The sequence below is a fragment of the Arachis ipaensis genome, chromosome B6, assembly GCF_059453495.1.
Source record: "Arachis ipaensis isolate K30076 ecotype BB chromosome B6, ASM5945349v1, whole genome shotgun sequence".
Lineage (NCBI taxonomy): Eukaryota > Viridiplantae > Streptophyta > Magnoliopsida > Fabales > Fabaceae > Arachis > Arachis ipaensis.
This window is the reverse complement of record NC_142441.1, coordinates 132313586-132336080: the sequence shown is the minus strand read 5'-3', so window position 1 is coordinate 132336080 and position 22495 is coordinate 132313586. Positions and strand designations below refer to the sequence as shown.

Here is a 22495-nt window from a genome sequence, read left to right as displayed (position 1 = left end):
ACTAAGCTTTTAATTACTCAATCTAACACCATATCATACAATTTGGCACAATATTAAAACTAGAACTCATATAAATTGATGGACCAAGAGGGAAAAAGAAATCCTTACCTTTATCCACTGACTTTAATGATGGAAACCACCAAGAACACAAGTTAGAGAACTCCTATGATATCAAAATCACCAAAAATCTTCAATATCCAAACTCAAAATATGAAATCAGATTTGAATAAGAAATTAGAAATGGAATTTCGAGTTACTCACCAAACTAATCAGATAGAATTGAAGAAGAGAAGATAAGCTTTGCGTGGCCGCAAACGATTTGTCAATTGGAGTTTTGGAGCAAAAGTTATGGACAAATGAAGATGGTGATGAATATTAGGGTTTTCTTCTTTCCTTTTCTCTCTTCTATCCGCCCCTCTCCTTCTCAAATGGATGAAATGGTGATGAAATGGGTTAAGTGTGGGTTTAAATAATGTGGGCTTGGCCGCAGTGTATAAAACCCAGGTAAATGATAAATAATTAATTAATAATTAATAAATAAATTAAATGAGAAAAAAATTAGGAAATTAAAGATTTTTAATTTGGGAGAGTAAAAATAATTAGGATACGAATTAAAGTATTGATCTTAAAGATTTTAGTTTAAAGTTGGGCCAACGGGTTAAAACAATTGAACTGGACTTCATCGGTCCAAGTCCACATTATTTAAACCCACACTTAACCCATTTCATCCATTTGAGAGGGAGAAGGATGGATATAAGAGAGAAATGGGAAGAAGAAAATCCTAACATTCACCATCTTCATTTGTCCATAACTTTTGATTCGGAGTTTCGATTGACGAGTCATTTGTGGCCACGCGAAACTTATCTCGTCTTCTTCAATTCTATCTTATTAGTTTAGTGAGTAACTCAAAATTCTAGATCCATTTTCTTATTCAAATATGCTTTCGCGTTTTGAGCTTGGGTATTGAGGATTTTTGATAATTTTGATATCATAGGAGTTCTCTGTCTTGTATTCTTAGTGGTTTCTATAATTAAAGTCAATGGATAAAAGTAAGAATCTCTTTTTTTTTCTTGGTTTATCAATTTATATGAGTCCTAATTTTGATATTGTGCCAAATTGTATAATATGATGTTAGATTGAGTAATTAGAAGCTTGATTTGGTGGATTTGTAGAATTTGGACTTGGACATTGGTGTGAATCAATTTGAGGCATGGAAGTTGGAAGGAAAAGCTTGAAATTTGCGACGTTAAGGTATGAATTTAAGTTTTGGATAAATACCATGTAATGTGACATAAAATCCTAGGCTAGTGAACCTAGAATTATTGTTAAAATATTGTGGTTGATTGTTTGATTTATTGGGAATTGTGATATATATTGGTTTGGTTGATGATTGAGCATTGACGAGATAAAGTGTAAAATTACAAAATGAGTATGACTTTGATTGAGTTTGAATGAAATTGTGATTGAATAAATGTTATGATTTGATTGCCTATTGAGGCGTTGATATGAAAATTGGGTCGGAGGCTGTGATAGGGTGAGAAAAATAATTAGAATACGAATTAAAGCACTAATCTTACAAGTTTTGGCGCAAAGATGGCCAACGGGTTAAAACAATTGAACCGGGATTCACCGTATAGCACCCTACCACACAAAGTCTCACGCTATATTCGTAAATGAAAGGTGAAGAGGTATTACAACCTCTAAAACTCAAAAATACGTACATAGTAATTGAAGAATGATGATATATCTAAGAGCCTGTGAAGAAAAGATGACATAACAAATAATTGCATCGCACTCGAAACATCGACGATATAAAGTTTCGGTATACAGAAAAAAAAAGAAATATATATAAGAGTTCAAAAGAAATACAAAGCAAATACTAGTCTCGACCCGCAAAGACAAGGCCAGCTAGAAAGTATGAGTCGAAATGAGATTAGAAGTAATCAAAGGGATGAGTTTATATGATTGGATGACGAAAATAAGTTGGATTGATATGATAACTCCCTGGGTAGATGCAAGGGTGTGGTTCACCCCACTTGCTCCGAGATGAGGATTGGTACTCCCTGGGTAAATGCAAGGGTGTGGTTCGCCCCACTTGCTCCAGGTTGAAGATTGGAACTTCTTAGGTAGATGCAAGGGCTGTGGTTCGCCCCACTTGTTTCGGGTTGAGATTAGAACTCCTTGAGTAAATGTAAGAGTTGTGGCCTCGTTCCACTTGTTCCGGGTTGAGACTAAATATTGAGAATAAATCGATACCATTGGGACTGAATTTTGATATAAAATTACTGAATTTGGACAATTATGATATATAGAGAGATAATGACTTGTATTAGGAAGAACTGAGATTTTGAGATCACTAGTATGACTGAGACTTAGTTTGATTGTCCCTGTTTGAATTTAGAAAGGACCCTAGACTTGAATCTGGTGCATTTGGAGTTTAGGATTGTTTAGCGGATTCATATATTTTTACATAGTCTCTATTTGAAATTATTATCCTACTGGAAATCTTCGCGTTCTCACCTGTTGTCGAATTTTGTTATTTTCAAATACAGGATGTGATGCACCTCGTGGAGCGTGCCAAACTCTCTATGAAAGTGAAAACTCCTTGACATTTTGCATTTTGTGTCTAGTGTTGTTTATTTCTCCACTTTTGAATATATACTTGGTGTATATCCCTCTTAAAGATTGATTTATGGAGAAACATGTTGTATTTTGTATACTTCTGAGTTGTATTATATTTTTTAGCCGGTTTTATCTTCAGATTGAGACTAGTATTTGCTATGTATTTCCTTTAAACTCTTATATATTTCTTTTGTTTCTGTATACCAAAACTTTATATCATCAACATTTCAAGTGCGATGCGATTATTTGTTATGTCATCTTTTTTTTAGAGGCTCCTAGATATATTATTATTTTTCAATTACTATATACGTACTTTTGAGTTTTAGAGGTCGTAATATTTCACCACCTTTAATTTACGACTATAACGTAAGGCTTTGTGCAGTAGAATATTATTATTATTATTATTATTATTATTATTATTATTATTATGTGGACCATTCAAATTGAGGATCTCACATGCCATGTGATGGTGGGTCACACACTTCAGTGCCCACTAGGATTTGGCTTTTGCTCTAAAGAAACAATATATACCCATAAGATAATAACATGCCTCATCATATGAAAGAAAAATGTTTCATAGTCAAAAGATGAGAAAAACATTTATCCGAGGAAGTTTGTGTATATATGAAAAATAACTATTTTGTGATATAATAATATATGATTGAATATCAATTTAAATTTTATTGACATCATAATACATTAAAATTAAATCTTCATAAAAAATTATGTGCTATATTATAATGGAAAAACTTTAAATTTGTTTAACCGTTGATGATTTTCAACAAACCGTTGAAATATTTTCACAACTCAGAAGTCAGAAGAGTTGGATCAAACAATATAATATAAGATTTTGGAGGAAAAAATTTCAGGCTATAATCAATATGTTTATAATCAATAAATAAATTAATTTTAAGGTATAGCATATTATGAACTTGTATGTTTATCTGCAATGTCATTCTAAAAAGTCGTAAATTGAAGCCATTAAAATTGGTAGCAGATGCCAATGGAATGCGTAGTCACAAATTGAAGCATGCCTATTTTACTTTCCTCTCATCACTCTTTGCTTTATTTGTGAAACTTGTTTGGCCTATTGGGCACTTATTAACCTTCACTATACTGTTCCAAGCAGCCAAGAAAATTCATCACGTTACAACTAACTCTATTGATTCCTCTTAAGGTCATCATCTTGTTGACTTGCTTAAATCAATTTTAGAGCCTAAAAATGAGAGTGTTTCTAAAGAAACTGACACATAAAGCTCCTTTTTTCCAATTGATAATGAGAGTTCAAGTGTAACAAGTTATCTATCTTAACATATTGCTTTTGTAATTTTCTAATTGGAAAAAGTATGTGGCAAAAGTGTGTGTAAGCTGGCAAATTTTGTCTTTACCTTACACAATTCAACAACTAATTCGTAGAGATGTGACATTTCTATATACTAGTACACACTAATAATCGTCCAATTAGAGGATTGTAATTTGCATCTATAGAGATTGATTAGGCCAAAAGTTTTGATAATCAAATATATAGTCATAGCTCCACTTTGGTATTGTTAGGAGAACAACACCATAATTTGAAAAAAAAAAAAACAAGATAATGTTAATTGTATTTTATCATCTTTAAAGTTTAAATTATTTTATTAATCTTTATATTTTTTTAAATTTATAATTAAAACTTTATATTTAAAAATTTTTTAATTAAATTTTTATACTAATTTTAAATTTATAATAGGTAATTTACTATTTTTTAACGATAAATATTACAAAATTTTTATCCATCGCATACTACTATCAAATATGTCTTAATATATTCTGTCAAATCAAAAATTTTTTATACAACAGAAATATAATCACAACTTTAAACTGGTATAAGAACTTAACTAAAAAAATTTATATAAAAACAAATTTAATAAAATTACCGGAATTAATAAAATAATTTAACCTAATTAAACTCATAAAATTTTTTGTGAAAAAGTCGTATATTGAAATGGTGAATTTAGAAATTCGAAATAGTTTTAGGAGAGCGTGAATGTGAAACCATGTATTTTAAGATTTAAGAGGATAAAGTGCACATAATCTACATAAAAACATAGGTAAAACGCAATTTTCTCTTAAAAAGAACAAAGGTAATGATAGTTTCCATTTTGATATTGCGCCATCAATGATTGACTAGAATTGCAGCCATGTGAAGTACATGACGATTTCAAGCATTGCAAGATTATCCAACCACTGTCTACTGTAAAACTTATTATTCTCAAAGCTTGGAAAATGATATCCAAATCCAATGATCATCGCATAAGGGGATTTCAATTATTTTGGGACTAGTGGATAAAACTAAATTAAAAGCACACAACTTTTTTTTGTAATATATACAAGTTTAATAACCCTAATCATATAAGGGATAAAGTTAAAATTTTTAAATGTTAAACTAAAATATCAAAAGTATTAACGATAAATTATAATTCTTAAATGTAAAAAATAATCTATCAAATATAAATAATTATTTAAGCCATAAAAAATGCCTAGAATATAATATTTGTTATTTATTTGTTTTCAATAATATATTATTAAACATATTAATTATAACATAGTTATTATTGAAAATTTGAATTTTCTAAATTTTAAATTTCACTTTAAAAGGTGAAATATAATTTATTATTATTTATTTTATAGGTGGGACAAAAAAAATATGAAAAAAATATTTAATAATAAAAAATTTCACTTTATTTTTTAAAGTGAAAATTTAAAATTTAGAGAATTTAAATTCTATTCTTTAAAAGTTACGTTTGTAAAAATTTAGCCCTTTCTTCATTATTTATTATTTATACTCTTTTTAGATACTGGAAGTCTCTTTTTTTTATGTAATACATACTATTAACCTTTTATGGTTTATATCATAATCTTCTTTTAATATATGAAAGTTTATTATCTTGGATAAAACAAAAATAGCCTATAGACTATTTTTTAATAGTAAATTATTATTAGGTTTAATTATTTGCAGGTGTTTATAGTTTTATCGGATTTTTAGTTAGCTTTTTATACTTTTTCTTTTCAATTAGATTTCTATACCATAAAACAATTTTCAATTTAATCCCTATTAATATTAAATATAAAAAAATTAGTAAATTGTAAAATTACTTATATACCATTGTCTTCAATCTATAATAAGGTTCATATTAACTAACTTAAGTTGGTCGAATGGTCAGCTCACTCGTCCGCTTAAGCAAGTGTCGGGGGTTCGAATCCTACCTTGTGCATACAGCAATCCATTGGCCAGCGGCAGACCCTTAAATGGAGCTCCGATCCGCGGCAGATTAGTCATTGGCCTGTCGGGTTGGGGAATACCGTGGGTAACCAAAAAATAATAAGGTTCATATTTCTCTGAGATTTCTCTTTTTCTCAGTTTTTCTTTTTTTTCTTAGTTTTTCTTTGAGACTTCCACACACACATGGCTCAAAATCAAGAAACCTCTTTCATTCTCTATTCGGAAAGTTGTGTTTCGAGGAGTTCCAATCCCAAAAAAAGAATACACATGCCACTACAAGAAAAATGTTGAGTACCGTCGAATTTACCGTCCAAAAAATGAATAAAATCCAATGGTAATTAAATCGTCGGAAGGAATCGGGTGGTATAAACCTCACCGGTAAATGGTTACCGTCGGATTTTTTTGTTCGACGGTAATTACCGTCGAATCTTTTTTATCCGACGGTAATTACCGTCAGATTCTGCGATGGATTACCTGCTCAAAAAACTATTTGGTTAAATCCGTTAGTAATGTTGGCGCCACACATATTGTTTCCCACATTATTACTGTCGGATTATTCCCTCGGTAAATCCGACGGTAATGACAATTTAAAAAAAAAAATTGTGACGCAAATTTTTTTAATTTTAATTTTTATTTAAATTTATTTTTCACACAATTAATGGTCAATTTATAAATAATAGAAACCAATTATGTAATATTAAATATCAAATGTTTAAATAAATTAAAAGTATAATAAATCAAATAAAAATAGATGAAACGAAAAAATGAAGCCATAATCACTAAAGATCCAGCTAATCATTGCCGTTGTTCCCGTGGTCCTGCTAAGGCAGCGCCGAAGGCGGTGCTATCTGTGTGCCACCAGCAAGGATGATACCAGCGGCGCGCATCTGAACCTAGTACACATCCATCTGACCCTCCATTGGCTGAAGCCGCTCCAGCTATTGCCTCTACTCCAGCCTGAGGTCATCCGTGCCTGCACGCGTGCGAGGATCTCCTAATACTACTTCTTCCGATAATCGGTCAGCTCTTGAGCCTGTTGATGAAGGCTGCGAGTGAGCTACTACACTTGCAGCCTCAAGTCAACGTGGAAATCTAGAGGCTGCTAGCGAAGAACAACCCCATCCCGTATACACAGATCTTGTACGACACTGAGACGGTCTCGCGCTAAACCGCATCGGGATTGACGATTGAAGTAGCAGAGCCACTAGTGTCCTCTCCACTTTGCTGAGATTGCTGAGTCGCGGCCTCTAGTATCTACGTATAGGACTCCTATGTAACACATGTTATAATTATTAGTACAACAGCTATATAGTTAATTTCTAATTTTATATCACAAGATCAGATGTTTACTCACATAATGATCCTGAGACCCCTTGGTGCACGAAATTGTGATTCACACTTTTCACAACTCCGCACAACTAACCAGCAAGTGCACTGGGTCGTCCAAGTAATACCTTACGTGAGTAAGGGTCGATCCCACAGAGATTATCGGCTTGAAGCAAGCTATGGTCATCTTGTAAATCTCAGTCAGACGGATTCAAATGGTTGTGGGGTTTTGATAATTAAAAGATAAATAAAACATAAAATAAAATAAAGATACTTATGTAATTCATTGGTGGGAATTTCAGATAAGCGTTTGGAGATGCTTTATTGCTTCTGAACCTCTGCTTTCCTATTGCCTTCTTCTAATCATGCGTGCTCCCTTCCATGGTAAGCTGTATGATCCTCTCGGATGAAAAATACCAGGTACGATCTCTGCATGGCTAATCAACTGTCGGATTTCTCGTCTCGAATGAAAAATACCAGGTACAGCTACCGCATGGCTAATCATCTGTTGGTTCTCACTAGCATCGGAATAGGATCCTTATTCTTTTGCACACTGTCACTGTGCCCAACATTTGCAAGTTTGAAGCTTGTCATAGTCATCCCTTCCCAAATCCTACTCGAAATACCACAGATAAGGTTTAGATTTTTCGGATCTCAGGAATGTCTGCCAATTGGTTCCAGCCTATACCACGAAGATACTAATCTCACGGACTCGGTCCGTGTATTAGATACCCAAGAGATACGCACTCAAGCTGTCGCCCAATGACTACGTTGAGCTCAGATAGAACGGAAGTGGTTGTCAGGCACGCGTTCATAGAATTGAGAATAATGATGAGTGTCACGGATCATATCATTCTCCATATTGAAGTATGAGTGAGTATCTTAGAAATAGAATCAAGCGTGATTGAATAGAAAACAGTAGTAATTACATTAATTCATGAATAACAGCTGAGCTCCCCACCTTAATCTATGGGGTGTAGAAACTCCACCGTAGAAAATACATAAGTGAAAGAGGTCTAGGCATGGCCGAATGGCCAGCCTCCAAAGTATGATCAAAAGATCAAAAGTTATCAAAAGATATAAAATAAATCTCTAAAAGTAGTTTTTATACTAAACTAGTAACCTAGGTTTACAGAAAATGAGTAACTAAGTGCAGATAGTGCAGAAATCCACTTTCGGGGCCCACTTGGTGTGTGCTTGGACTGAGCATTAAAGCTTTCACGTGCATAGGATGTTCTTGGAGTTAAACGCCAGCTTGGGTGCCAGTTTGGGCGTTTAACTCCAATTCTGGTGCCAGTTTAGACTAGCTTTTAGCGCCGGTTTGGGCCATCAAATCTCGGGCAAAGTATGGACAATTATATATTGCTGGAAAGCCCAAGATGTTTACTTTCCAGCAATTGAGAGCGCGCTAATTGGGCTTCTGTAGCTCCAGAAAATCCATTTCGAGTGCAGGAGGGTTAGAATCCAACAACATCTGCAGTCCTTTTTCAGCCTCTGAATCAGATTTTTGCTCAGGTCCCTCAATTTCAGCCAGAAAACACCTGAAATTACAGAAAAACACACAAACTCATAGTAAAGTCCAGAAATATGATTTTTTAATAAAAACTAATAAAAATATAATAAAAAGTAACTAAAACATACTAAAAACTATGTAAAAACAATGCCAAAAAGGGTATAAATTATCCGCTCATCACAACACCAAACTTAAATTGTTGCTTGTCCCCAAGCAACTAAAAACAAAATAGGATAAAAAAGAAGAGAATATACAATGAATTCTAAACTTATCAATGAACTTAGTTCCAATTAGATGAGCGGGGCTAGTAGCCTTTTTGCTTCTGAACAGTTTTGGCATCTCACTTTATCCTTTGAAGTTCAGAATGATTGGCATCCATATGAACTTAGAATTCGGATAGTATTATTGATTCTCTTAGTTCAGTATGTTGATTCTTGAATACAGCTACTTTATGAGTCTTGGCTGTGACCTTAAGCATTTTGTTTTCCAGTATTACCACCGGATACATAAATGCCACAGACACATAACTGGGTGAACCTTTTCAGATTGTGACTCAGCTTTGCTAGAGTCCCTAGTTAGAGGTGCCCAGAGCTCTTAAGCACACTCTTTTTGCTTTGGACGACGACTTTAACCGCTCAGTCTCAAGCTTTTCACTTGACACCTTCGCGCCACAAGCACATGGTTAGGGACAGCTTGATTTAGCCGCTTAGGCTAGGATTTTATTCCTTTGGGCCCTCCTATCCATTAATGCTCAAAGCCTTGGATCCTTTTTACCCTTGCCTTTTAGTTTAAAGGGCTATTGATTTTTTCTGCTTGCTTTTTCTTTTTCTTTCTTTTTTTCTTTATTTTTTTTGCCTCCTTTTTTTCCGCAAGCTTTTGTTTTTTACTACTTTTTCTTGTTTCAAGATTCAATTTTATGATTTTTCAGATTATCAATAACATTTCTCCTTTTTCATTATTCTTTCAAGAGCCAACAATTTTAACATTCATAAACAATAATATCAAAAATATGCACTGTTCAAGCATTCATTCAGAAAACAAAAAGTATTGCCACCACATCAAAATAATTAAACTAATTTCAAGATAGAATTCGAAATCATGTACTTCTTGTTCTTTTGCAAATAAAAATATTTTTCATTTAAGAAAGGTGAAGGATTCATAGGACATTCATAGCTTTAGGACATAGACACTAGACATTAATGATCATGTAATAAAGACACAAACATAGACAAAACATAAAGCATAGAATTCGAAAAAACAGGAAAATAAGAACAAGAAAATTAAAGAACGGGTCCACCTTAGTGATGGCGACTAGTTCTTCCTCTTGAAGATCTTATGGAGTGCTTGAGCTCCTCAATGTCTCTTCCTTGCCTTTGTTGCTCCTCCCTCATGGCTCTTTGGTCTTCTCTAATTTCATGGAGGATGATGGAATGCTCTTGGTGCTCCATCCTTAGTTGCCCCATATTGGAACTCAATTCTCCCAAAGAGGTGTTGATTTGCCCCCAATAGTTGTGTGGAAGAAAGTGCATCCGTTGAGGCATCTCAGGGATTTCTTGATGAGGGATTTCCTCATGCTCTTGTTGAGGTCCATGAGTGGGCTCTCTTGTTTGCTCCATCCTTTTCTTAGTGATGGGCTTGTCTCATTCAATGAGGATGTCTCCCTCTATGACAATTCCAGCTGAATTGCATAGGTTACAGATGAGATGAGGGAAGGCTAACCTTGCCAAAATAGAGGGCTTGTCCACCACCTTGTAAAGTTCTAGGGTTATTATCTCATGAACTTCTACTTCCTCTCCATTCATGATGCTATGCATCATGATAGCCCGGTCTATTGTAACTTCAGACCGGTTGCTAGTAGGAATGATAGAGCGTTAGATGAACTCCAACTATCTCCTAGCCACGGGCTTGAGGTCAAGCCTTCTTAATTGAACCGGCTTGTCTCTTGAGTCTTTCTTCCATTGAGCTCCTTCCACACAGATGTCCATGAGGACTTGGTCCAACCTTTGATCAAAGTTGACCCTTCTAGTGAAAGGATGAGGATCTCCTTGCATTATTGGCAGGTTGAATGCCAACCTCACATTTTCTGGACTAAAATCCAAGTAATTCCCCCGAACCATTGTGAGCCAATTCTTTGGGTTCGGGTTCATACTTTGATCATGGTTCTTAGTGATCCATGCATTAGCATAAAACTCTTGAACCATTAAGATTCCGACTTGTTGGATGGGGTTGGTGAGAGCTTTCCAACCTCTTCTTTGAATCTCATGTCAGATCTCTGGATATTCACTCTTTTTGAGCATGAAGGAGACCTCGGGGATCACCTTTTTCTTGGCCACAACTTCATAGAAGTGGTCTTGATGCACTTTTGAGATGAATCTCTCCATCTTCCATGACTCGGAGGTGGAAGCAATTGCCTTCTCTTTCCTCTTTTTAGAGGTTTCTCCAGCCTTAGGTGCCATTAATAGTTATGGAAAAACAAAAATCAAAGCTTTTTCCACACCAAACTTAGAAGGTTTGCTCGTCCTCGAGCAAAAAGAAGGAAGAAATGAGGAGAAGCAGAAGAAATAGAGGAGATGGAGGGGAGAAGTGAGTTCGGCCAAGGGGGTTGAGGTGTGTAAGAGGTGTGAAATGGAAGGTGGTAAGGAGGGGTATTTATATGGTAAGAGAGAGAGAGGGAATTCGGTTATGAAAGGGTAGGTTTGGGAGGAAAATGGTTTAAATTTGAATGGTGAGGTAGGTGGGGTTTATGATGGATGGATGTGAGTGGTGAAGAGAATATGGGGAAGAAGGTAGGATTTGATAGGTGAATGATGTTTGGGGAAGAGGTATTGATGTGATTGGTCAAGGGTATTTGGGGAAGAGTGTTATAGAAAGGTGTGAAGAGGAGAAAAGAAGAGATGGGGTAGGTGGGGATCCTGTGGGTCCACAGATCCTGAGGTGTCAAGGAATTCTGCTCCCTGCACCATTCTGGCATTTAAATGCCCTCTGTGTGCCAATTCTGGCATCTAACACCGGCTCTGCTACCTTTCTTGGCGTTAAACTTCAGTCTGCTGTCCCTTTCTGGCGTTTAACGCTAGCTAGACACCCTTTTCTGGAGTTTAACGCCAGTCTGGCTGCCATTTCTGGCGTTAAACACTCAGAATGCTGCTAGACTGGGGGTTAAATGCCCATTCTGCTATCCTTACTGCCGTTTAAACGCCAGTAAGCCTGTCTTCTAGGGTGTGCTATTTTTTATGCTTTTTTCGATTTTGCTTTATTCTGCAGCTATTTTTATGACTTCACATGATCATTAACCTAAAGAAAACATAAAATAACAATGAAAAATAAATAAATATAATTAAATAACATTGGGTTACCTCCCAATAAGCGCTTCTTTAATGTCAATAGCTTGACAGTGAGCTCTTAGAGAGCTTCACAGAGACTCAAAGCTTAATGGTGGCCTCCCAACACCAAACTTAGAAGTTGAGTGTGGAGGCTCTGTTTGACTCTGTATTGAGAGAAGCTTTTCATGCTTCCTCTCCATGGTTACAGAAGAAGATCCTTGAGCTTCAAACACAAGGTAGTCCTCATTTAATTGAAGGACCAACTCTCCTCTGTCCACATCAATCACAACTCTTGCTGTGGCTAGGAAGGGTCTTCCAAGGATAATGGATTCATCCTCTTCCTTCCCAGCGTCTAGGATTATAAAATCAGCAGGGATGTACAGGCCTAAAACCTTCACTAAGACATCCTCTATAAGTCCATAAGCCTGTTTCTTTGATTTGTCTACCAGTTTTAGTGAGAATTTAGCAGCTTGTACCTCAAAGATCCCTAGTTTCTCCATTACAAAGAGTGGCATAAGGTTTATTCCTGACCCCAGGTCACACAGGGCCTTCTCAAAGGTCATGGTGCCTATGGTACAGGGTATTAAGAATTTTCCGGGATCCGATTTCTTCTAAGGTAATTTCAGTTGAACCAAAACATTCAGTTCATTGATGAGCAATGGAGGTTCATCCTCCCAAGTTTCATTACCAAATAACTTGGCATTCAGCTTCATGATTGCTCCTAGATATTGAGCAACTTGCTCTTCAACAATATCTTCATCCTCTTCAGAGGAAGAATACTCATCAGAGCTCATGAATGGCAACAGTAAGTTCAGTGGAATCTCTATGGTCTCTGTATGAGCCTCAGATTCCTTTAGTTCCTCATTGGAGAACTCTTTAGTGGCCAGTGGACATCCATTGAGGTCTTCCTCACTGGAAATCACTGCCTCTTCCTCCTCTACAAGTTCAGCCATGTTGGACATATTGATGGCCTTGCACTCTCTCTTTGGATTATCTTCTGTATTGCTTAGGAGAGTACTAGGAGGGATTTCAATAACTCTTTTACTCAGCTGACCCACTTGTGCCTCCAAACTTCTGATGGAGGACCTTGTTTCAGTCATGAAACTGAGAGTGGTCTTAGATAGATCAGAGACTATGGTTGCTAAGTCAGAGAGGCTCTGCTTAGAATTCTCTGTCTGTTGCTCAGAAGATGATGGAAAAGGCTTGCTATTACCAAACCTATTTCTTCCACCATTATTATTATTAAAGCCTTGTTGAGGCTTCTATTGATCCTTCCATGAGAAATTAGGATGATTCCTACATGAAGAATTATAGGTGTTTCCATAGGATTCTCCCATGTAATTCACCTCTTCTATTGCAAGATTCTCAGGGTCATAAGCTTCTCCTTCAGGGGAGGCTTCTTTAGTATTGCCTGATGTAGCCTGCATTTCAGTCAAACTCTGAGAAATAATATTGACTTGCTGAGTCAATATTTTGTTCTGAGCCAATATGGCATTCAAAGTATCAATCTCAAGAACTCCTTTCTTCTGAGTTGTCCCATTATTCACAGGATTTCTTTCAGAAGTGTACATGAACAAGTTATTTGCAACTATCTCAATGAGTTCCTGGGCTTTTGCAGGCATCTTTTTCAGATGAAGAGATTCACCAGCAGAGTGATCCAAGGACATCTTGGATAATTCAGACAGACCATCATAGAATATACATAAGATGCTCCATTCTGAAAGCATATCAGAAGGACACCTTCTGATCAATTGCTTGTATCTTTCCCAAGCTTCATAGAGGGATTCACCTTCCTTCTGTCTGAAGGTTTGGACTTCCACTCTAAGCTTGCTCAACTTTTGAGGTGGAAAGAATTTGGCCAAGAAAGCATTGACCAAATTTTCTCAAGAGTTCAGGCTTTCTTTAGGTTGTGAGTCCAACCATATCCTAGCTCTGTCTCTTACAGCAAAGGAGAAAAGCATAAGCCTGCAGACCTCAGGATTAACCGCATTGGTCTTAACAGTGTCACAGATTTGCAAGAATTCATCTAAGAATTAATGAGGATCTTCCAATGGAAGTCCATGAAACTTGCAATTCTGCTGCATTAGAGAAACTAATTGAGGCTTAAGATCAAAGTTGTTTGCTCCAATCGCAGGAATTGAGATGCTTCTTCCATAGAAGTCAGAAGTTGGTGCAGTAAAGTCACCAAGCACCTTCCTTGCATCTCCACCATTGTTGTTATTTTCGGCTGGCATAACTTCTTCTTTTTCAAAAATTTCTGTTAGGTCCTCTTCAGAGTGTTGTGCTTTAGCTTCTCTTAGCTTCCTCTTTAGAGTCCTTTCAGGTTCAGGATCAGCTTCAACAAGAATGTTTTTATCCTTGTTCCTGCTCTTATGAAAAAGAAGAGAACAGAAAAGAAGAGGAATCCTCTATGTCACAGTATAGAGATTCCTTTATGTGAGTAGAAGAAGAGAAGAATAGAAGAATAAGATAGAGAGAGAATGAAGAGAATTCGAACACAGAGAGAGGGAGATGGTTCGAATTTTAAGAAGAAGAAAAGTGTTAGTAAATAAATAAAATAAATAGAAAGAGATGAGAGAGAGTGTATTCAAAAATTATTTAAAAGAGAAGAAAAATATTTTTGTTTTTATTTTAATTATTAGTTAGAATTCGAAATTTAAGAAGAGAAATAAAATTAAATTATAATTTAAAACAATTAGTTAATTAAAAGGAATTTTGAAAAAGTTGTTAGTGGTTTTCGAAAATTAGAGAGAGAAAAATAGTTAGGTAGTTTTGAAAAGGATAAGAAATAGTAAACTTTTTAAAATTAAACAAACAAATCAAGTGGTTAAATGAAAAAGATTTGAAAATAAATTTTGAAAAGATACGAAGTCAGAAAAGGATTTTGAAATTAAATTTTGAAAAAGATATGATTGAAATTCATTTTGAAAAAGATTTGAAAAGGAAATTAAAAAGATTTGATTTTTTGAAATTAAAGTTGATTACTTGACTAACAAGAAACTAAAAGATATGATTCTAGAATTCAAAGATTTATCCTTTCTTAATAGGCAAGTAACAACTTGAAAATTTTTTACTCAAAATATTAAATGTTAGCAATAATTTCGAAAATATGAAATAAAAATAAGAAAAAGATTTTGAAAATTAATTTTGAAGAATTTTTGAAAAACATGAAGGAAAAATGAAAAAGATTTGATTTTGAAAAAGATTTGAAAAGATAGAATTTTTAATTTGAAATTTTGACTTGACTAACAAGAAACAACTAAAATTTAAAACTTTTGACTAAATCAACCCAAAATTTCGAAATTTATGAGTAAAATAAGGGAAAGATATTATTTTTTATTTTTGAATTTTTAATGAGGAGAGAGAAAAATAACAAAATGACACAAGACATAAGAATTTGAAATTAAAACAAATAATGCATGCAAGAACACTTTGAATGTCAAGATGAACACCACGAACACTTTGAAGATCATGATGAACATAAATAACATATTTTTGAAAATTTTTAAGAAAAGAAAGACATGCAAGACACCAAAGTTAAAATTTTTTAAACTTTAGACACTAGTAATTCAAAAATGCATATGAAAAACAAGAAAAGACACAAAAAAAGAAAATTTAAAGATCAAACAAGGAAAATTATCAAGAACAACTTGAAGATCAATAAAGAACACAATGCATAAATTTTTGAAAATTTAAGAAAATTAAAAAGATGCAATTGACACCAAACTTAAAATTTGACACTAGACTCAAACAAGAAACACAAAATATTTTTGGTTTTTATGATTTTATAATTTTTTTATATTTTTCGAAAAATTTTTTGGAAAAAGAAATAAAGAGATACAAAATTTTTAATAAGAATTCCAGGAATCATGCAATGTTAGTCTAAAACTTCGGTCCAAAAGAATTAGACATGGCAAAATGGCCAGCCAAGCTTTAGCAGAGCATTACATACAACAGCCAAATTGATGGGCACCAAAAGGCTCCTACAAAGATAAGTGGAAACCTCAGTCCAAAAGATTAGACATGGATTAACAGCCAGCCAGGCTTCAACATATCTCATGAAACTCTAGAATTCATTCTTAAAAATTCTGAAGAACAAACATTTTTTTTTGAATTTTTCGAAAACTATATTTATTTTTTTTAAAATAAAAATAAAAAGCTTAAACATAAAATAAAATTACCTAATCTAAGCAACAAGATGAACAGTCAGTTGTCCAAACTCGAACAATCCTCGGCAACGGCGCAAAAAACTTGGTGCACGAAATTGTGATTCACACTTTTCACAACTCCGCACAACTAACCAGCAAGTGCACTGGGTCGTCCAAGTAATACCTTACGTGAGTAAGGGTCGATCCCACGGAGATTGTCGGCTTGAAGCAAGCTATGGTCATCTTGTAAATCTCAGTCAGGCGGATTCAAATGGTTGTGGGGTTTTGATAATTAAAAGATAAATAAAACATAAAATAAAATAAAGATACTTATGTAATTCATTGGTGGGAATTTCAGATAAGCGTTTGGAGATGCTTTGTTGCTTCTGAACCTCTGCTTTCCTATTGCCTTCTTCCAATCATGCGTGCTCCTTTCCATGGCAAGCTGTATGATCCTCTCGGATAAAAAATACCAGGTACGATCTCTGCACGGCTAATCAACTGTCAGATTCTCGTCTCGGATGAAAAATACCAGGTACAGCTACCGACGGCTAATCATCTGTCGGTTCTCACTAGCATCGGAATAGGATCCTTATCCTTTTGCACACTGTCACTGCGCCCAACATTTGCAAGTTTGAAGCTCGTCACAGCCTTCCTAGATCCTACTCGGAATACCACAGACAAGGTTTAAACTTTTCGGATCTCAGGAATGGCTGCCAATTGGTTCTAGCCTATACCACGAAGATACTAATCTCATGGACTCGGTCCGTGTATCTATCCAAGAGATACGCACTCAAGCTGTCGCCCAATGACTACGTTGAGCTCAGATAGAATGGAAGTGGTTGTCAGGCACGCGATCATAGAATTGAGAATAATGATGAGTGTCACGGATCATATCATTCTCTAGATTGAAGTACGAGTGAGTATCTTAGAAATAGAATCAAGCGTGATTGAATAGAAAACAGTAGTAATTGCATTAATTCATGAAGAACAGCAGAGCTCCCCACCTTAATCTATGGGGTGTAGAAACTCCACCGTAGAAAATACATAAGTGAAAGAGGTCTAAGCATGGCCAAATGGCCAGCCTCCAAAGTATGATCAAAATATCAAAAGTGATCAAAAGATATAAAATAAATCTCTAAAAGTAGTTTTTATACTAAACTAGTAACCTAGGTTTACAGAAAATGAGTAACTAAGTGCAGATAGTGCAGAAATCCACTTCCGGGGCCCACTTAGTGTGTGCTTGGGCTGAGCATTGAAGCTTTCACATGCATAGGCTGTTCTTGGAGTTAAACGCCAGCTTGGGTGCCAGTTTGGGCGTTTAACTCCAATTCTGGTGCCAGTTCTGGCATTTTACGCCAGAAAGTTTTAGGCTGAATTTTAGCGCCAGTTTGGGCCATGAAATCTCGGGAAAAGTATGGACTATTATATATTGCTAGAAAGCCCAAGATGTATACTTTCCAACGCAATTGAGAGCGCGCTAATTGGGCTTTTGTAGCTCCAGAAAATCCATTTCGAGTGTAGGAGGGTCAGAATCCAATAGCATCTGCAGTCTTTTTTCAGCCTCTGAATCAGATTTTTGCTCAGGTCCCTCAATTTCAGCCAGAAAATACCTAAAATCACAGAAAAATACACAAACTTATAGTAAAGTCCAGAAATGTGATTTTTGAATAAAAACTAATAAAAATATACTAAAAACTATGTAAAAATAATGCCAAAAAGTGTATAAATTATCCGCTCATCACCTCTGATCAACATATCTCTTTTGTTCTCTTTCAAAATGTGGATGTACTTGAACGTCTCCACCAATGTCGCATCACAATCCAACGACTTCAACTACACACGTTGCACTAAAAAACAATATGATTAGGATCACCAATAATGATATATATATATATATATATATATGTAAAAGAATATAAGTAAGTTAATAACAACTGGTAGCACGAATCCCCACACTTTCGTACTATTGTACCAGCAAGTACACTGGGTCATCCAAGAATTCCTGAGCAAGTTAGGATCGATCTCACGAGGATTTTTGGCTTGAAGCAAGCTATGGTTATCCTACAGATCTTAGTCAGGTGAAATCAAGAAGTTGTTGGATTGAGGCTTACTTGCATTAAGAGAAATATGAGAGAAGGGTATAAGGTTTTTTGTCAATAAAATCAGTAAAACGGTTATAATTGAGGATTGAAGTTGCTTAGCCTTTCTGAATTAACTCTGGTATTACTATCTTTCTTACTTGTGATTGATCTCTTCCATGGCAGGCTGTATGTGATCAACGCCATGGGCCGTGGCCATTGATCTCCTCTGCTACAGATTGAACGCCATTGGCCGTGGTCTCCAATATGACAATGGGTGAAGCTCTAGCAAGTCATTCTCTTTGCGATCCTACTCAAAACGCCACAGACAAGGTTGAATCTTCCGGATCAGAGAATGCTGCTTCTTGGGATTCTAGCCTATACCACGGAGACCATAATCTACCTGAAAATCGGCTGAACTGGTGTCTCGAGAAGTCTCTAACAATGTCGTGGATTAACCGTCTGAGAGATGCATAAACATAACTGTTGGCTCGTGCTTTCCAGTCACGTATTCACACGAACCCAAGTAGACGCGGGTGTTTGTCAGGCATGTTCGTCTTAGTATGATGAATAGAGCTGATTGTCACTAACCATCCTATTCACCATGTTGAAGATTGGATATACATATTAGAAGTAAATCAAACACGGATCGAAGAAGAAATAGTAATACTTTTATTAATTCATAGGGTTCTGCAGGGCTCCTCCCCTCAACCTAGGAAGTTTAGAAACTCATACTGAAAGTAAAAATACAATGAAAAACATGTATGGTGTGTAAATTATGCGTAGATGTTCAATGATTATGTAAAATACACTTCAAATACTAAACAGATGACTAGTGATGGTAAAACAGTCTATTTAGTGCTAAAATCCACTTCTGGGGCCCACTTTGTAAGTGTTTGGGCTAATCTTTGATGAGATCCATGTTCTATGAGGCTCCTAGGGCATGAAACGCTGGCTAGGGGGTCCTCTCTGAGCGTTTGGATGTTGGCTTTGCTCTTTGGGCGCTGAACGCCTGGAACGGGGCAGGAGGCTGGTGTTGGACACCAGTTTTGGGCCTTCTAATCCGAAGAAAAGTATGGACCATTGTACATTGCTGAAAAGCTCTGGAAGTCAACTTTTCATAGCCGTTGAGAACTCTACATTTTGATTTCTGTAGCTCTAGAAAAGCTCTTCCGAGTACAGGTAGGTCAGATTTGGACAGCATCTGCAGTGCTTTCTCTGTCTCTGAATTAGACCTTTGCTCCAGCTCCTCAATTTTAGTCAAAAATTGCCTGAAATTGTACAAAAATACAAAAACTCATAGTAGAATCCAAAAATGTGAATTTAACACTAAAACCTATAAAAACTTAATAAAAACAAAACAAAACATACTAAAAACTATATGAAAATGATGTCAAGAAGCGTAGAAAATATCCGTTCATCAACAACGTTAAAGAAACTACATGCTAGCCTAACCTTAGTCTTCATGAAGGTCGCTGAGTTGCAGGTATACTTGGATGACCTGGCCGATGTCCTATTAGCTCTGTTTGTGAGACGCTGATGCCTGAACCCCTCATCAGTCTCCCAGTGAACTAACAGAGCCTTCTTGATTTTTCGACAGAGCCGAATATCCTCTAGCATCTGTTGCAGCCGCCGACCCATTCGATGGTCGTATATCTTTCTGATGGTAACATCGTGCTCAGCATCCCATAGAATGTGTAGCTGTACAAAGAAACTTTAAAATTAGTTAATCAAAATAGAAACTAGCTAAGCAGGTTTGAAACTAAAAAAAAAAACTAATTACCATCCACTTCTGAAATCATCTCTCTCTGGTCTCAGAGGAGATCTTCTTGTAGCTGGGTCACGGATGGTCGTACATCAACTTGATGACGTTGGTCATCTCCTGAGTATATTCATTGTTGTTTGGCGCAAACCTATCAATAATCCACAAACAATCTATTATGCCAATATAAATTAAAACTTCAGAAGAAAAAAACCATAATATTTATAGAGTTTTTTTTTTTAGAAATTTCGGCAATGTCTCGTCTATAACTAGAATGTGCCACAAATTTTATCCATCAACAATTAACTTAAATAACACCGAATGTCAACAATCAATGAACAACAGGCAATAATCAATAATCAACATCCATAAATCCACTAAACTGTAATCAATAGTTAAACACTTTCAGCAATTCAATAATTAAGAAATATAAAACACTTTTAGTAATTCAAACATACAACCCTAAATCCACTAAAACTAGAATCAACTATCAAGAATCACTAATCATGATATATCAATAACTTTCAGCAGTTCAAACCTACAACCTTAAATCCACTAAACTAGAATCAATAGTCAGACACTTTCAGCATAAAGAAGACTTAAAGTGATACTTATCTCATTTTGCCATTAGGCCAAATCGTCAACCATACGATGGGAGGCGGTGGAAGGGCATCAGCTGGATTACTTCCGTGAGAGGATTCTGGGATCGCGGTGTCCGTCGTTGGAGGCGGCATCACTGTAGCATTGGGCTGCTGGGCGGATGGAGGCGGCATCGTCACCGTAGGCAGAGAGACGTAGTTGGGTTAGGGACCATGATAAACGGCTGGTCCGATAAACCTACAACTTATGACGTCACTGGGGTAGTTAGAGTAGAAGGAGAGGATCTAGAATTTTCAGAGGTACTGGAAGAAACCCTCTCTCTACCATGACCACGACTAGTATCATGATCCGCAACACCTCTACTTGTCTCATGTGTGCAAAGAGCAAAATCATCCGCAACACAGTAAATTAACATAATTTATACAATTTCAAACAACTCCAGTAACAATATTCAGCAAATCATTTCAATAATCCAAACACTTTTCAAAGTTCAAATTCAACTCAATTAGTGCGTCAAAGATGATTTCAAAATATTTGCGAGTTAAAAGTAAGAAAACAATCAACAAGAAACTCAATAATCACTTAGGCCATTCAAGAATTGAAGTAATATGATGGATTATACAAAAGAAGAGTTTTAGAGTATGTGATATTGTGAATGAAATTCAATTTTCAAATAACCCATTCATGGCAATTGTACATAGCACATATACTCAAAACGCAATTAATAAGAAATAACATATCGATCAATCTATCATATCAAACTAAACTTGATAAATTAGAAATATTCACATTCACATTAATGCATAATAACACTAATAATGTAAAAGCAAGAATTGATTTTTAAAGATTGAACCAAATTTTCATTTAGAACTCTTTGAGACATATTATCGAACACTTGTCGTGCCAAATTAATCAAACAAGCAAAAATCAATACCAAGCATTAATATACAATCCCAATTCCAATTCAAAAAGCATACCTAACCTAATGAACATAATCAGACAATCTAACCACTTTCAGCAATCTCAGAACCAAGTAATCTACACCAAACCTATCTTAACAACCTAAAATTCACTAAAACAGAAAGTTAAATCTAACTAAACTAACTAAAACCAAACTAATGAACCAATACTAATTAAATAGAATTTGAAAAACAGAGTTTAATAAAAAAAATCTGTGATGCAGGGAAACATATAAAACAGAGGAGAGGGAAGAGAGGGGTTGCAATAGTACTATGTTGTTGCCGGAGTGAGAAGCTACGGACGTCAGTCGCCAAGGCTGGGAAACTCACTGGGAGACTAGGACAAGGGCTTTCCTATTTTGCTGCGCTGAAGGATGGACTCGCAGCAAAGTTGGACAATGGTGGCGCGATGATAGTGGGGATAACGGTGGCTTGATGGCTCACCGGTGGTTGCTTTGTGGTGCGATGCGGCGGTTCTGAGAAGGAAGAATATTAACGATGAAATAGCAATGAGAGAAAAGGGAAAAGAAAAAGAAGAAGAAGAAGGGAGGGGTCTCGGCGGTGGGTTGACGACGACAGAGAGGGGATGTGATGGTGGTGGTTTCGGCAGTTGCAGATGGTGGTGTTGGGGAGAGGAGAGGAAACAAATGAGTAAGAGAGAGTGAAATTCGAATGAGGGGAAAGAGAATTTGCATTTTGAATTACGACCCAGTTAACGTTAGATTTATCGTAAAAAAAATCTGATGGTAAATCATTGCGGGTCACCAAAACGCAGCGTTTCACTAAGTGGGTTTACCCCTAAAAAATGCGCCAATTTTTTTTGTTTCCCTCTAAATATTACCGGCAAATTTATCGTCGGAAACCAAAATCCGCCGGTAATTACTTAACCTCATGAATTCGAA

At 35.7% G+C, this 22495-nt stretch overlaps 1 non-coding gene across 1 annotated transcript; it reads left to right on the top strand.

Annotated features, from left to right (window-relative positions):
- Nucleotides 1-13764: 13764 nt before the first annotated feature.
- Nucleotides 13765-13872, top strand: LOC148562779 (small nucleolar RNA R71). Its single transcript, XR_015886970.1, has one exon. It is a non-coding gene; the product is annotated as a small nucleolar RNA R71 (small nucleolar RNA).
- The last annotated feature ends 8623 nt before the right edge of the window (nt 13873-22495 follow it).